This window comes from Mustelus asterias, chromosome 32, assembly GCF_964213995.1.
Source record: "Mustelus asterias chromosome 32, sMusAst1.hap1.1, whole genome shotgun sequence".
Lineage (NCBI taxonomy): Eukaryota > Metazoa > Chordata > Chondrichthyes > Carcharhiniformes > Triakidae > Mustelus > Mustelus asterias.
In genome coordinates this window covers 1847574-1866182 of record NC_135832.1, presented here as the reverse complement: position 1 = coordinate 1866182, position 18609 = coordinate 1847574, and positions in this window count along the sequence as shown.

Sequence of the window (18609 nt, the reverse complement as noted above, 5' to 3'; positions counted from 1 at the left end):
AGAACTCAATACGGTTTATGAGGCACGACCTACCCTTCACAAAACCGTGCTGACTATCCCTAATCAAATTATTCCTTTCTAGGTGATTATAAATCCTATAAATTTTGAGTGTTGTTGGATCTGCACCCTTCCCGGCAAATGGAGAGAATTGCATCACACTCCTGACTTGTGCCTTGTAGATGGTGGATTGGCGCTGGGGAGTCAGGAGGTGTGTTACTCGCCTCAGTATTCCTGCACTCTGACCTGCACTTGTAGCCACTATGTTTATTTGGTGCGTCCAGTTGAGTATCTGGTCAATGACAACCCCAAGGATGTTGATCATGGGAGAAATTGTGAGAGAGTGTCTCTTAATGGTGATGGTCATTGCCTGGTATTTGAGTGCTGCGAATGCTACAACCACTTCTCAGTCCGAGCCTGCATATTGTCGAGATATATTTGCATCTGAACATGGACTGCATCAGTATCTGACGAGTTGCGAATCGTGCTGCACATTGTGTAATCATCGGCGAACATCCCCACTTCTGACCTTATGGAAGGTCATTGATGAAGTAGCTGAAGATTGATGGGCCGAGGGCACTACCCTGAGGGACTCCTACAGAGATGTCGTGGACCTGGGATGACTGACCCTCCACAATAACGACCATATTCCTATGTGCCAGGTATGATTCCAACCTGTGGAAAGTTTGCCCCCTGATACCCATTGATTCCAGTTTCGCTAGGATTCCTTGATGCCACAACACTCGAATGCGGGCTTGATATCAAGGGCTGTCACTCTCACCTCACCTCTGGAATTCAGTTCCTTTCTCCATGTTGAAACCAAGGATGTAATGAGGACAGGAGCTGAGAGAACATGGCGAAAGTCAAATTGGGCGTAACTGCGCAGATTATTGCTGACCTGGTGCTGCTTGATAGCACTGCTGAGGACTCCTTCCATCACTTTACTGACGATCAAGAGTAAACTGATTGGGCGGTAATTGGCCGGCTTGGGTTTATCCAGCTTTTTGTGTGCAGGTACAGAGAACGCTTCATCGTCCAGTACTTCCCCGGAGCGGAGGAGTTGCGACATCTACTCCAGAGCCTTCAACATGTCTTCTCATTGCTTCTTGGAAGTACAGCAGAGAGGGAGAGATTCGCGAGAGGAGTGCTGCGGGTAAGCGCTTTTATTTTTTAACTTACTTTTTCGCGGGTTTTTTTTTAAATATCTAAACCCGGAAGTGGTCGCGCAGGGAGGTCTGGGAGAGAGAGATTTTTTTCCCCCAATAAATTGGAACAGAGAGGAATCCCGATCCTCTACACTTGTAGAGTATCCCACCCTCCCTCCTCCTCTGACCTAAAAAAAAAGACCCAGTGAGAGCAGGGCTTTGGAGAAAACAGGAGGAGGAAAGGTAAGTTTAAAATTTTCATTCACTTTTTTTTTTCCCTGTGTGTTTAAAAGGGCAATTATGAGTGTGAGGCCAGTATGTTGTTCCCAATGTAGGATGTGGGAGGTCCTGGAGGCTCCTAGCCTCCCGGACGACCATATCTGTGCTGGGTGTGTTGAGCTGCGGTTCCTAAGGGACCATGTTAGGGAACTGGAATTGCAGCTCGAGGACCTTCGCCGGGTTAGGGATAGTGAGGAGGTCATTGACAGGAGCTATCGGCAGGTGGTCACACCGGGACCACGGGAGGAGGGTAACTGGGTAACAGTGAGGAAGGAGAAAGCTCGGTTGATGGTGAGCACCCCGGTGGATGTGCCCCTTAATAATAAGTACTCCTGTCTGAGTACTACTGGGGAGGACAGCCCACCTGGGGGAAGCAGCGGTGGTAGTGTCTCTGGAGCTGAGCCTGGCCCAGTAGTGCAAAAGGGTGAGGAAAGGAGGGTAGTGCTAATTGGGGACTCTACGGTGAGGGGGTCAGATAGGCGTTTTTGCGGACACAGACGGGACTCTCGGATGGTGGTTTGCCTCCCTGGTGCAGGGGTCCGGGATGTCTCTGGTCGAGTCCCAGAAATCCTGAAGGGGGAGGGAGAGGAGCCGAAGGTCGTGATGCATATAGGTACTGCTGACATAGGTAGGAAGAGGGAAGGGGTCATGAAAAGAGAATATAGGGAGTTAGGTAGACAGCTGAGGAAGAGGAATGCAAAGGTAGTAATCTCGGGATTGCTGCCTGTGCCGCGGGAGAGTGAGAACAGGAATCGGTGGAGAATGAATGCGTGGCTGAGGGACTGGAGCAAGGGACAAGGATTTGGGTACTTGGATCATTGGGACCTCTTTAGGGGCAGGTGTGACCTGTTTAAAAAAGACGGGTGGCACTTGAATCCCAGGGGGACCAATATCCTGGCGGGAAGGTTGGCTAAGGCTACTGGAGAGACTTTAAACTAGAAAGGTTGGGGGGAGGGAATCTAAATGAGGGGACTGAGAGCGAGGAGGTTAGCTCGCAAATAGATAAGGAATGTAGACAGGGTAAGAGGGAGGTTAGACGAGTGATGGAGAAGGGAAGTGCTCAGGCTGAAGGTCTGAGATGTGTCTATTTTAATGCCAGGAGTGTAGTGAATAAAGTGGATGAGCTTAGAGCGTGGATTGCTGCTTCGAATTGTGATGTGGTGGCCATTACGGAGACTTGGATGTCTCAGGGAGAGGACTGGGTGCTTCAGGTGCCGGGTTTTAGATGTTTCAGGAAGGACAGGGAGGGAGGCAAGAGAGGGGGGGGAGTGGCACTGTTGATCAGGGATAGAGTCACGGCTGTAGAGAAGGTGGACGCCGTGGAGGGATTGACTACGGAGTCTCTGTGGGTGGAGGTTAGGAACAGGAAGGGGTCGGTAACTTTGCTGGGTGTTTTCTATAGGCCGCCCAATAGTAACAGAGATGTTGAGGAGCAGATGGGGAAACAGATCCTGGAGAGATGTAGGAATAACAGAGTTGTCGTGATGGGAGATTTTAATTTCCCAAACATAAATTGGAATATCCCTAGGGCTAGGGGTTTGGATGGAGAGGAGTTTGTTAGGTGTGTCCAGGAGAGTTTCCTGACACAGTATGTGGATAAGCCTACTAGAGGAGAGGCTGTACTTGATCTGGTGCTGGCTAATGAACCTGGACAGGTGGAGGATCTCTCGGTGGGTGAGCATCTTGGGGATAGCGATCATAATTCTATCTCCTTCACGATAGCATTGGAAAGAGATAGGATCAGGCAGGCTCGGAAAGTGTTTCTCTGGAGTAAAGGGAAATACAGTGTCATCAGGGAGGAAATTAGACGGGTAAATTGGAAGGAGGCATTCTTGGGGAAAAGTACCGAAGGAAAGTGGAGGATTTTCAAGGAATGTTTGTCTGGAGCTCTGCATGACAACGTTCCGATGAGACAGGGGGGTGTTGGTAGGGTACGGGAACCGTGGTGCACGAAGGTTGTGATGAACCTGGTGAATAAGAAAAGAGAGGCGTACAGAAGGTTCAGAGAGCTAGGAGGTGTTAAGGATTTAGAGGAGTATACGGGATGTAGGAAGGAGCTTAAGAAGGAAATTAGGAGAGCGAGAAGGGGTCATGAGAAGACCTTGGCGGGTAAGATTAAGGAGAATCCCAAGGCTTTCTACAAATATGTCAAGAGTAAAAGGATGAGATGTGAAGGCATAGGACCCTTAAAAGGTGAAGGGGGAAAAGTTTGTGCGGAACCGTTAGAAATGGCGGAGGTGCTTAATGAATACTTTACCTCGGTATTCACGGTGGAAAGGGATCTGGGTGGTTGTACTGCTGGTTTGCGGTGGACAGAAAGGATCGAGCATGTGGACATAAAGAAAGAGGATGTCTTGGAACTATTGAATGGCATCAAGCTTGGTAAGTCGCCGGGACCGGATGGGATGTACCCCAGGTTACTGTGGGAGGCGAGGGAGGAGATTGCGGAGCCTTTGGCGATGATCTTTGCATCGTCGATGGAGACGGGAGAGGTTCCGGAGGATTGGAGGATTGCAGATGTGGTCCCTATGTTCAAGAAAGGGAACAGGGACAGCCCGGGAAATTACCGACCGCTGAGTCTAACCTCAGTGGTTGGTAAGTTGATGGAGAGGATCCTGAGAGACAGGATTTATGATCATCTAGAGAAGTTTAGTATGATCAAAAGTAGTCAGCACGGCTTTGTCAAGGGCAGGTCGTGCCTTACGAGCCTGGTTGAGTTCTTTGAAAATGTGACCAAACACATTGACGAAGGAAGAGCGGTGGATGTGGTCTATATGGACTTCAGCAAGGCGTTTGATAAGGTCCCCCATGCAAGACTTCTTCAGAAAGTGAGAGGGCATGGGATCCAAGGGGCTGTTGCCTTGTGGATCCAGAACTGGCTTGCCTGCAGAAGGCAGAGAGTGGCTGTGGAGGGGTCTTTCTCTGCATGGAGGTCAGTGACCAGTGGAGTGCCCCAGGGATCTGTTCTGGGACCCTTGCGGTTTGTCATTTTCATAAATGACCTGGATGAGGAAGTGGAGGGATGGGTTGGTAAGTTTGCTGACGACACCAAGGTAGGTGGTGTTGTGGATAGTTTGGAGGGATGTCAGAAGTTGCAGCGAGACATAGATAGAATGCAAGACTGGGCGGAGAAGTGGCAGATGGACTTCAACCCGGATAAGTGTGTAGTGATCCATTTTGGCAGATCCAATGGGATGAAGCAGCAGTATAATATGAAGGGTACCATTCTTAGCAGTGTAGAGGATCAGAAGGACCTTGGGGTCCGGGTCCATAGGACTCTTAAATCGGCCTCGCAGGTGGAGGATGCGGTCAAGAAGGCGTACGGCGTACTAGCCTTCATTAATCGAAGGATTGAGTTTAGGAGTCCGGAGATAATGCTGCAGCTTTATAGGACCCTGGTTAGACCCCACTTGGAGTACTGCGCGCAGTTCTGGTCACCTCATTACAGGAAAGATGTTGAAGCCATTGAAAGGGTGCAGAGGAGATTTACAAGGATGTTGCCTGGATTGGGGGGCATGCCTTATGAGGATAGGTTGAGGGAGCTTGGTCTCTTCTCCCTGGAGAGACGAAGGATGAGAGGTGACCTGATAGAGGTTTACAAGATGTTGAGAGGTCTGGATAGGGTAGACTCTCAGAGGCTATTTCCAAGGGCTGAAATGGTTGCTACGAGAGGACACAGGTTTAAGGTGCTGGGGGGTAGGTACAGAGGAGATGTCAGGGGTAAGTGTTTCACTCAGAGGGTGGTGGGTGAGTGGAATCGGCTGACGTCGGTGGTGGTGGAGGCAAACTCGTTGGGGTCTTTTAAGAGACTTCTGGATGAGTACATGGGATTTAATGGGATTGAGGGCTATAGATAGGCCTAGAGGTAGGGATATGATCAGCGCAACTTGTGGGCCGAAGGGCCTGTTTGTGCTGTGGCTTTCTATGTTCTATGTTCTATGTCATTGATGAAGCCGAACGTCTCGCCAAGGCCATCCCCAAACCCCCCACTTCTTGCCTTCAAACAACCGCAAAACCTCAAACAGACCATTGCCTGCAGCAAACTACCCAGCCTTCAGGAGAACAGTGACCACGACACCACACAACCCTGCCACAGCAAGCTCTGCAAGACGTGCCGGATCATCGACAAGGATGCCATCATCTCACGTGAGAACACCATCCACCAGGTACACGGTACATACTCTTGCAACTCGGCCAACGTTGTCTACCTTATACGCTGCAGGAAAGCATGTCCCGAGGCATGGTACATTGGGGAGACCATGCAGACGCTACGAAAACGGATGAATGAACCACTGCTCGACAATCACCAGGCAAGAGTGTTCTCTTGCTGTTGAGGAACACTTCAGCGGTCACGGGCATGCGGCCTCTGATCTTCGGGTAAGCGTTCTCCAAGGCGGCCTTCACGACACACGACAGCACAGAATCGCTGAGCAGAGACTGATAGCCAAGTTCCGCACACATTAGGACGGCATCAACCGGGATCTTGGGTTCATGTCACATTATCTGGACTTGCAAAATCTCACTAACTGTCCTTGTTGGAGACAATACACATCTCTTTAACCTGTGCTTAACCCTCTCTCCACTCACATTGCCTTCACATTTAAGACTTGATTACTTTTAAAGACTCGCATTCCAATCATTATTTGGTAAATTGAGTTTGTGTCTTTATATGCCCTGTTTGTGAACAGAATTCACACTTGTTGTAGGAAAAAAAACCTCTGACACTATTAGTTGATCAAAACGCAGGTTTATTTTCACAATTGTGGGAGAATTGAGGTTCCTAACAGTGGACCCTCAGCCTTCTCATCGAACACAAGTAAGAACAGAGTTTATATATGTCCCGGGCCCCGCCCTCATTACATTGCAATACTCAAAGATGTCTGTCATTGTTCATGGTGAGATTCTTGTTGTATGAGCAGTATCTTCCTCTGCGTAGTTTGTTCGATCTCCAAGGCCACGATTGTTCGTCATTTATATCCTTGAAACAACATCACAGGTTTTGCACAAACGAGTTAACTGATATACATACAGGTTTGTATAATATTTTATATCAAGTTAAGATGAATAACATATGATGAATATATATGTATATATATATGAATCTATGGTTCTATGAATCTATTCAAAGACAGAAGGCATACATGTCAACTCCATCATGTTAAACAAAGGTCCATGAAAATGGAGACTGTTTAGCTTATTTCGAGCTGGGTTAATCGCATTTCTTAATAACAAGTGTCGCTGTTCCTCTTATCTGGCACAGACATGAAAAACACCGAACTCTGACAAAAATATGAACTCTGCAGTGTTCTCAAAAAAATCACAGATTTCGGGTCTTAATGCTTAAGTGTGACAAAGTTCATTAACCCATTCCCGACTTCACTCCCCCCTTCTGGTCGGATGCCAGGTCCAAACATGGCACCTATGACCAACTCAGAACCACATGTTACCGGGGAATGGGCCTAGCTCCTTAGTCGGGAGGTCTGCCCCCTCTGCCTGTACACTTGCGACTGTTACTGTTTTACAACAGGCGTTCAATGTTCTATAGGGAGTGGGATAGGTTGATCTTGGTTTCGGAAAAAGCTCGGCACAACATCATGGGCCGAAGGGCCTGTTCTGTGCTGCACTGTTCTATGTTCTATGTTCTAATAATGCCATACAAACACAGCAAGTAATTACAATTACAATTAATACAATCAATCCATGTGTCAGGTATGAACCCCACGACCCGAATCATTGCCCCAGCCAGCCCGGAGGGTTATAATCATGATATTGGTTCCCTTCTTCCTGTATTGCTTTTGCTACTTGTTTAATATGATCTGCTAAGCGAGTTATATTCTCCGAAGCTTCGGGAATATACGTACAGCATTCAGAGCTAAGTATGGCACATGTTCCACCTTGGGAGGCTTGCACATAATCGAGTGCCAATCAGTTCTGCAACGCCATAGTTCGAAGAGCTACGACCTCTGCTGACATTACAGAGACGGCCGTGCTCATCTCCTCGAACCCATCCTAGTCTTATTTGCAACTTTCTCTCGGGTTGAGGCCATCCGTATAAGTTCCTGTGCTGCGTTTGCCGTCCCAAAAAATGGGTTGGCGATCATGAAAAATCGTTCTGTCTCACTAATGGCTCGCTTAGCCCTCGGCAGGTGTATCTTGGGGTGGTCCCGTAAGTCAGTGTAATGGTGAATATAAGGCAGCACATATGCCAAATAACACGATCCTGTCCAATTCCAGGGAAGCCACGGATAGGCATTGTTTCCACAGACAAAATAGGTACCATTATATGCAGTCATCGCGCTTCAATAAGCGGAGGAGCGGCTAACCGAGACGGTTGCTCTGGGGCACTGGATTGTGATCTGTATCATGGCCTCAGCGTCATCAGTGATATCAACCTGCTGTATACAGTAGCTCCGGACAACAGGTATGGTTCCATTTCTTATCAGGCAGATATCTCGCCTTTGTTGATTTTTCACAATGAAGTAGGGTGGGGAATCTGATCTGTCGTAGCTGGGCTGGTAATTCTTCTTAAAGGACGATAAAGTGCACTCTCCGCCCCCTAGCCTTGAAACAACATCACTGTTGCTGATACCCTGCATAGTGGTACCCGATGGGGTTTTAAATGTCAGTTGCCTTGTCCCTTTCTGGGTTCCATTCCTTATTTAAAACCCATTCAATTACTTCTGGAACTAATAAAGGGATAGGAAATAAGGGAATTCCTCCCTTTTCTCCTTGCGTGGGAATGTGTGAACAGATCCAGCACTTACTCAGATTCGATTGTGATGCATACAGATAAGACATATACAGGAAGGTGTTCATACAATAGACAGAGTCATCATTACAGGGATGATCACTGCGTTTCATCGCTAACTCATAATTCAATTTATATTCTCCCGCTATGGCTAACAGGGCCAGGATCGTGAGTATCAGCATGAGAAGCATCTTATCACTTACTAATATCCCATGCGACCATTATACAATGGTCCAAAGGCGATATTGCCCACGCGCAAAGTTTCCGCGCACCCGTTCAGCTTGCTTGGAGGTCAGTCGTTGTTTGTTTATATCTGCAATTGGAGTATATCACATATTTTTCCAATTAATTTCAGCATATTCAACTGAGTATATACAGGCACAGAAACCTCCACTAATTATAACTTCATACGTCTCATTTCATTTTTGTACAAGCCCTGATTTTTCTGGTAATATTTTTACTAGGACATCCCACTCTTGGGACTATCAGGGAGCATTTCAACATTTCTCTGCATCTCTTATTTCTTGATTGTCTTTTACCGATTTCTGCATCCCTTTTAGTTGGGCGCTTAGTTCCAAAACATATCTCCTGATTTTATCTTTCAGTGGACCTACATCGGTCCCAACTGTTATGATGCTTTTTGGTGATTGCATCGTCCGTCCTGTCATTAGCTCATAATGGGTTAATCCGGTTGTTCGGTTTGCAGCAACCCTTAATCTCATTTAGCATGGTGGGCAATACCTTCATCCACGTTTTTTTCCCCCAATGTCTGTACGGCTTTCGTCAATGCAAAGTATTTTTGCCCCATGTAATTAATTGTGCTGTGCTTTAAGTTATTTTAAGCTAATTTGGCCGAATCAGCTTGAAATTCTGAGTCCAACTTCGAAACTTAGCTGCATTCTCTGATAGTACAATGTAAGGTAAACAAACTTTCTCATGGCCAAGTTGTTGATGTAGCTGGAGACTGCTTGTATGTAATAATAATATCTAATTTAGATATGCTTTGGAAACAGATGTTATGTTTTTTTCAATCTCAGCGCGGGTTTTTGGCGGTTCTCTCTCTCCTTTCTCTAAAATAACCGTTATTTCGAAAACAATGCTTAAAGAAAGGCATATTTACTTCAGATCAGTCGAGTTTATTCCGAAGAAATAAACAGACCCTTCAGTTGGCTTGGTGCGAATCAAACAACACTTTGCACTGGCTGCAGCTGGGCATTCTATCAAAATACATCGCTTTTCTCATTTAAGTCGCATACCATACAATTCCGATCTTTGTATGATGCATTATTTCATTATAACCAATTTGATCATTTGTTTGTTCACATTTGAAAGTGCAATGTTTAAGCAGAAATGATTATTCTATAGACATATTGTCACATAAGGTCTCATAAGGTCTCACAGATGCCAATAGTTTATGCTGCCAGACACAGCTCTTTAATAACACAGATAACCGAAATGATGCAAGATTTCTGAGTCTGGCTGCAAAGCCAGTCTCCAACTCTTTCTCTCTCTCAAGGAATCCGGTTTCACTTCCTGTCATGTTAATATTAATTGTGCAAGCTATTACAAATTATGGCAAAGAATGGTTACATGTTTGGAATAACTCGCCTTTTTTTCACAGACTTATGTTTTTATCAATACACAATATATATTATATCGGGTATCTCAAAACCCTCTTAATTTAATTATTAAATCAATCTGTTTCCATTTTTAAACTGAGCTCCAGATCAGAATTCCTTGCACTTTTAGAACAATAACAAGCACAATACATGTAACAATAACAAGAGTTACTTGATTAGAAATGTTTTGGTTTGCTTCGTAGCTAGCTCGGTTTTAAGCTTTGCAGTGTTCTTATATTTGGAAAACCTTGAACAATAGATGGCACAATTCGAACGGCAGTATATAATTTTAACTAGTTACACGATCAGAACTATCATCAATGTTCGATGATTTAAATGATGTAATTTGTTGCATGTTATCGGAACATTACACAAGTCTTGAATTTCATATCGGTAACTAACTGGCAACACAAGTTCCAATAATTCATGATGTTCAATGGTTGGCATCAAATGCAAATTAAAAAAAACCTCAAGGACAACATCTTTATTTGTATTAAAAACTGAGGTTTTAATTGATTAATCTCCTGCTGTAAATTGGGATAATCAGAACTACGATTCATTGATTTGATAAAACTTTAAACTGACTCAGAGAGAGTATATTCACCTCATTCTTTTGTTCCTGCTTTCCTAATTTTCACAAAATTACTTATTATTTTTTTAACTTCTCGACTGCACTCTTATAATTTCCACTTCAAGAAAAGGAAAGAGCACATGGTCCTTCCAAGATCTCACTCCTTTCTCACCATTAAAACGAACAAGAACAAAACATTCACGCAATCACGTTGTTAAACACACAGATACACATGGAAGCTTCCAACATTTATTCAGACTTAACATCTTAAACCGGGATGGAAGTGAAACATTTAAGAATACAGACCGTCGATTAATGGTCGCTTTTATTCTGCTGCCTTCCAAGCTGTAATTCAACTCAAAACAGAAATAAATTCAAGAAATCTTATCATTTTAATCTTGAACCGTTTGTAACAAATACTTCCCCAGCATTTTCTTTTCTCATTTATTCCACTGAATTATTTCCCTCATCTCTAATTATATTGATTTGTCAATTTGGTATGATAGGTGGGCACTCCCTTTTAGCCCGTCTGTCATTTAATACAGTTTCATGGCTGATCCATGTAACACATTTTAATTAGAATGCATTATGGCAGTATAATAATTCCCAGTATGACACACGCACTCCCATTCTACCTTATGTAACTCCCTTCTCTGTTAAATTTTGACTATATCTTAAAATTACTGCAAGTCTTATAACTCAGAGGAATATAAAGAAGTGATTAATCATCATTTCAAATACGCAGGAATTATTCTTTCTATTTATTTTTTCTACTTCAGTTCTATCAAGAATACATTTTCAAATTTAACAAAAGCCTGATCCAAATAATCCTTTCATTTTATCACTTTTAAATATCCCTTCTAAATTAATTAATTATTTTTAAACAAACAGATGCAAGATCGAATCTACTGTGTGCTTAAATGGTTAACTCTCCTTTTGACTCTTCAGATGTAATCTAATGCTATTATTCCCAAAGTCCCTAAATCTCTGTCCGATGCATTATTGTAAAATTTACTGGGGAACGTAATTTATTAAACTCGCATTGATCTGCAATACCGCATTCCACCACATGATGCTCTCGATCACAATTACATCTTACATCTCTCTCTTTCTCTCTCTCTCCCTCGAGTGAGAGAGAAACCTACAGCCTGCTTGTTTTCTTTTAACCCTTTAATCCCCTTTTTAGTCTTCTCACGCTTCAAACTAACCAAGTTAGCCTGATTTGAGTGGTCCCTTCTGTCTTTGCAGCGGCACTGGTGTCTGTCTTATTCATCGGGGCAATGACAACTCCCTTAGATGTCTGCTGATTATCTACACTGGGTCAATTCCACCAATCATGTTCATTTGTATCGGGATTTTGGAACAACACTGGCAAGCCAGGTCCCTCTTTATCTTTCCTTTGATTCTCACATTCACTGATCCCTCTTCTTAATTGTTTTATTGTGGTAATTCTGCTTCAATAAGTGGAAGCATTCCCTAATACTCTCTGAATCTCTGTTTTACACTCTGTGACCGGTTTATAATTTTGCTTTTGGCCGCGCACCAGTTCCCCTCCGGGTTACTGGTGCTGAGTTGTATTCTCGCACTTCCCACTCCTCTGGAGGGGCGGTTGGTCCCTGTGTGGACTCATTAGGAGGGAGAGGAACAGTTTCCCCTCTCCATTGTTTTTCTTCGAAGACTTGTTTTCGTTTCTCCAATTCTCTTATTCTGAATTCAAACTCTCTAATCTTTTCTTTATCTTGCTCAATTAGACCAGCCAACTGATGCATTCACAATACTCCTATCTTCTTTGCCTCGTTTCTCTTTTCTTTATATATCCACGTTTTCTGCTACCCTAAGTTCTGAGTTGTATCCCAGCCATCCTTTTGCAACCTCTTTTTAATGCGTTTTTCTTTGATGAGTCCACGTCAATGAGAGGACCTGCATATCCACTCGTCCTTCATTATCTGCCATTTTGCAGACTTCACTACCCTCCTTTGGAGCCCTACAGTGCCTGAAGAAGTGACCCAGTTTCCCACAATTATGGCACACACCCTATGGTTTATCTTCTCTCCTGTTTCCACGAACATTGTCCTGTTTTATTTGTAGGTATGGTTTCTCATCTGGTCCATCTCTAATTCCAGATGCCCATTCCACGAATTCATAATAAGTCTGGGTATGGAGAACTCCCATGTTTAGGATGTTTTGGTGAGCTGGCGACAGCCCATCTTTAAATGCTTGGAAAAAGGCTCTATCTGTTCGGGCAGTTTCGGCTACTCCCCAAATTCGGAGGCTCTTTCACCCCTTTGTTATTTAACATTTTTTATTTTTTTCTTTGACATCAGCCCATCTCTTACCCAAGACTGAAACCTGTTCAATTAATCTGGCTAATTGATGAACTAAGCGAACTCCAATTTTCTTAGTTTTGTTTTTCTTTTCCTTTTCCAACCATTTTCATTGTTGGTCTAGTGGGTGGTCTAAATCCCATCCTCCTTTTATCATCTGTTTTATGAGTCTGTCCCTCTTAATCACATATTCATTTATTAGGAACCCAGGGGTCCCTACTGTCTTTGTCCCGCCATAACACTGATAAGTTTATACTCACCACCTGGAGTGACTTATTCTCCTTTCTCGCTCTCCCTCTCCTGTGTCGCTCTTATCGGAGTCTGGTGATACCTGTAAGGGGTGATCAGATCCCTCCGTACCACCGTTTCTACTATATATTTATTTAAGCCGGTTTCTCCTCAGAAGGCTTTTCCTTCTAACTCTTAAACATGAAGGCTTTTCCTTCAAACTCCGGCGATGACTCAGACAGTCTCCATCTCACTCACGTCTGAACATCACACACTCTTATCACAGATGATCACCGACTGCATTTTGACCCACTCTATTTAAAGTTCGATAATCTATTCTGGTGTCCCAGTCGTGACCATCTAACCGGACCGTGAACAGATTATCCCGGACGAGCCCCCAATTATCGTAGGTAAAAAAACCTCTGACACTATTAGTGGATCAAAGTGCAGGTTTATTTTCACAATTGTGGGAGAAGTGAGGTTCCTAACAGTGGACCCCCAGCCTTCTCATCGAACACAAGTAAGAACAGAGTTTTATACCTCTCGGTGTACAGATTCTCGCTGTATGAGCAATCTCCAAGGCCTCGATCGTTCGTCATTGCCTTGAAACAATATCACAGGTTTTGCACAAACAAGTTAATCTGATATACATTCGGGAGACAACGGTTTTCCCTTATCTGGTCCGAATGTAAGAAACAATGAATTCTAACCAAAACAATGAATTCTGCAGCACTTCTCATATACGCTCTAAATATGACAGAGGTCACTTTGACACTTTGAGTTTTGAAGTTTATTAACCCATTCCCGACTTCACATACTCTCTTCCACCTTTTTTCCCTGAGGAAAAAGATGCAAGAGTCTGAGGTCACGTACCTACTCAAACCCTGCTACTTCCCTACTACCATCAGGCTTTTGAATAGACCTGCCTTGCCTGATGTTGATCTTTCTCTACACCCTCCCTATGACTGCAACACTATATTCTGCACTGTCTTCGTTCCTTCTCTATGAATGGTATGCGTTGCTGATATAGCGCGCAAGGAACAATAACTATACATGTGACAATAATAAGTCAAATCAAATTTAATATTGCGGGGTCGTTCACGTCTTTCTATAAACGTCAATTTAAAGTTTATTTATAACTCACAAGTAAGTCTTTCATTAACATTGCAATGAAGTATCTGTTAAATTCCCCAAATCACCACATTCTAGCGACTATTCGGGTATACTGAGGGAGAATTCAGCATGGCCAATGCACCTAACCAGCACGTATTGCGGACTGTGGGAGGAAATCAGAGCACCCAGAAAAAACCCACGCAGACACGGGAAGAATGTGCAAACTCCACAAAGACAGTGCCCTAAGGCAGGAATCAAACCCAGGTCTCTGGTGCTGGCATGCAGCAGTGCTAACCACTGTGCCACCGTATCGGTCCGCAACTCAAGCTTCAACACAGTTTTTATTATTTTAGTACCTGTTGGGAAGGATATAAACTTTGAGAGCTGCATACTGACAACATGTTTGATGCTTTGAGCAATGTAGGTACTTATTTCAGACCATTGTCATCGAAAATTTGCAATGTATTTACGTATCTCAAAATTGCAAATTGAAATATAACCGAACTTGTTTGTTCACCAGCTATATTTAATGTTGGCTCCCTCGACACAAATTATGTCACTGGAGGATTCCCCCATCCATTAATAAAAGACTGCAGATTATGTGCGATCTGAGAGTCTGACTGTTTCGATTATTCCGGACACCAGTTGGAAACAACAGCTCGAAAGTGATAAAAGGGGATGGAAGAATTTATGATATTGTCAACAGTCGTGGGGATAGAAAAGATATACTATCCCATCCTTGCTGTTGTCGGAGTCTCTGGTATGTATGTTATGTTCTTCAAATCATTGCTTCAATAATTAAATGTACGCTTCTGATGATTTCGATAATGAATCCATTGGTTTCGTGCTGCTGTGTGACAGACAATGTTTTATGATGGTGATGTGATTTTCTGATATTCAGCCTTTCATTTTCTCATTGCAATTATTTGGAAAATTCCTCGGTCACTAAATTTATCTGCGAAATAATGGCCAAATTTAGATTTATAACTTTCTTTGCTCCCATAATATGAGATGGGGCTGGACTCTAACCCATCGAACTAAATTTATATATTGTGCCTGCTATGAACAATTATATCCAGGCAGAAAGGTGAGAGAATTTCATCATAGGATATATCGTCGCGTATGTTCACCAATCTGGCCGAAAAAAAAGTTGAAAGATTTATTTTCATACATCACACGTAGGCTTACATTCACACTGCAATGAAGCTAATGTGAAAATTCTCTAGTCACCACACTTCAGATCCTGTTCGGTATGCTGAGGAAAAATTTAGGATGGCCAATGCACCTGCCCTGCACATCTTTGCACTGTGGGAGGAAAACGGAAAACACGGAGAAAACACATGCAATCACAGGGAGAACGTGTAAACTCCACACAGATAGTGCCCTGGGCTAGGGCTCGAAACAGAGTCCCTGGCGGTGTGAGGTAGCAGTGCTAACCATTGTGGCACCGTGCCACCCTATATGTAGCGAATGCATATCTTACATGGGTGAGATAGATTTCGAGGGCCAAACGTGGGCAGTTGTGATTAGTTTATTCATTAAGAAAGGGCAGCATGGATCAGCTGGGCCGAAGGGCCTGTTTCCATGCTGTTTGCCTCTATGACCCGAAGTGGGCGTCGATATTTTATTTATATCTATTAATGAGGAGCGGCGTTAAATGGCATTGAGAATCATATGATCCCTCCAGAGCAGATGTAGGGCATTCGGCCTATCGAACTTGCACCGACCCCCGTAAGGGCACGTACCGCAAGTAATTAACAGTGCAAGTCAGGGGAGACAATGAGATGTAACCGTCTTTTCAAAGATGCAGCTGAGACCACAGGGTCATATTCTCCGATTCGTGCACAATTATTTAAGTGTTGTATGTGAAAACCTTTCTGTGAACGATCTCAGGAAAATCCAAAGAGTTTCTACAAATAAATAAAGGTCAAAAGAGTAACAAGGGAGAGAGTCAGGCCTCTTAAGGATCAACAAGGTCATCTATGTGCGGATCCACAAAAGATCGGTGAGATCTTAAATGAATATTTCTCATCAGTATTTACTCTTGAGAAAAGCATGGATGTTAGGGAAGTTGGAGGAATAAATTGCGATTCTTGAGGAGTGTATATATTACAGAGAAGGAGGTACTGGAAGCCTTGAAACACATCAAGGTAGATAAACCCCAGGGACCTGATTAAGTGTATCCCAGGTCATTGTGGGAGACCAGGGAGGAAATTGCGGTTCCCCTCGCAGCGATATTTAAATCACCGATAGTCACAGGCGAGGTGCCTGAAGACTGGAGGTTAGCAAATGTTGTACGTTTGTTTAATGATGGCTGCAGGGATAAGCCTGGTAACTACAGGCCAGTGAGCCTCTCATCTGTGGTGGATAAGTTGTTGGAAGGTACTTTGAGAGGCAGGATCTACACCCATTTAGAGACGTAAGGGCTGATTAGGGACAGTCAGCATGGCTTTTTGTTTGGAGAATCATGTCTCAAAAATTTCCTTGTGTTTTTTTGAAGGGGTAACCAAGAAGCTTGATGAGGGCAGTGCAGGTGTTGTTGTCTACATGGACTTCAGTGAGGTCATTGACAAGGTACCACATGGTAGATTGCTGCATAAGGTTAAATCTCTCGGGATCCAGGGTGAGGTAGCTAAATGGATACAAAATTGGCTTGAAGGCAGAAGCTGGAGGGTGGTTGTCGAGTGTTGTTATTCAATCTCGAGGCCTGTGACCAGTGGTGTGCCTCAGGGGTCAGTGTTGGATCTATTGTTATTTGTCATTTATATGAATGATTTGGATGAGAATATAGGAGGCATCGTTAGTAAGTTTGCAGATTACACCAAGCAGTGAAGAAAGTTATCTCGAATTGCAAAGGGGTCTTGATCAGTTGGGCCAGTGAGTGACGAATGGTAGATGGAATTTAATTTAGATAAATGCGAGGTGATGCATTTTGGTGGATTGAACTGGGGCAGGACTTACTCAGTTAATGTTAAGGCGTTGTGGAGAGTTAAAGAACAAAGAGATCTCGGGGTATATGTTCACAGCTCCTTGAAAGTGGAGTCACACGTGGACAGAGTGGTGAAGAAGGCATTCAGCATGCCTGGTTTCATTGGTCAGAACATTGAATAAAGGAGTTGCGACATCATGATGACGTTGTACAAGACATTGATAAGGCCACACTTGGAATACTGTGCATAGTTCTGGTCACCCTATTATAGAAAGTATGTTATTGAACTAGAAATAGTGCAGAAAATATTTACTCAGATGTTACCGGGACTTAATGGTTTGAGTTATAAAGAGAGGCGGGATAGACTGGGACTTTTTTTCTCTGGAGTGCAGAAGGCTGATATGCAGATTCAGGTCCTATTCTTAAGATTATAGGGTTGATTCCTCCAGCACAAACACAGGCATATATATTCCCGACCTTGTGCATAAAGAACGTTCTTCCATGTTTCCCCTCGGTGCCTTCTGCCGCTCATCTTGAATTTATGTCGTCTTGTTCCAGAATTCGTCACCAAGTGAACCAATTTCACCCTGTCTCCTCTTTCTCACTCTTTCGTAATTTTGTTCATTTCCATCAAGTCACCATCGGCCTTCATTTTTCCAAGGAATATAATTTCAACCTATCCAATCTCTCGTCAGGGTTACACTATTTTAGACCTGGCCACGTCCTTGTTAAACTATTTTGCTCTCTCTCCAGAGCAATTACTTCCTTCCTGTAACGTGATGACCACGATTGTCCAAATTATTCCAGTTGTGGCCTCAGCAGTGTTTTATGAAATTGAAAAATTATACCCTGGCTCGTATATTTTATATAGCTGCCAATGAAGCAGAGCATGCCATATGTGTTACTTACTTCCTTTTCCACTTGAACTGGTGCCTTTATGACCTGTGTCTGTGTACACCAAGATTTCTTTCGTTATGCACCTTTCATGGTATGCTATTATTCATTCATTATTCTTTATAACAGTTTGACCACCCTGAATGGAAAATTTTGACCACATCAAACTTCTCCATGTTAAAATACGCATATCACTTTGCCCACTCCACCAACCCACCGAGAAAGAGTTTTAGATGACAGCTGTTCCCTTCACCTCTCGGCCAATCTTTGTTTCATCTGCAAGCTTTCCAAATGCTTCCACGTTCAGATCCTAAACATTAACAAAAAAGACAAACAGCAGGGGTTTCTACACTGATCCCTGTGGAACGTCACTTGAACAAAAAAGCATTCTATTCGCAAGATCATCAATCGACGATTACGATTACTTTACTGTTGCTCAGCCAAATTTTGATCCAGTTTTCAAGATGACTATTTCCCACGGTCTTTTACTCTTTTGACCAATCTGCCATGTGGTAATTTGTTAAACGCCTTGCTAACATCTATGTGGTCATGATGTGGCGATGCCGGCGTTGGACTGGGGTGAACACAGTAAGAGTTTTAACAACACCAGGTTAAAGTCCAACAGGTTTATTTGGTAGCAAATACCATTAGCTTTCGGAGAGCTGCTCCTTCTTCAGATGGAGTGGAAATGTGCTCTCAAACAGGGCACAGAGACAAAAAATCAAGTTACAGAATACTGATTAGAATGCGAATCCCTACAGC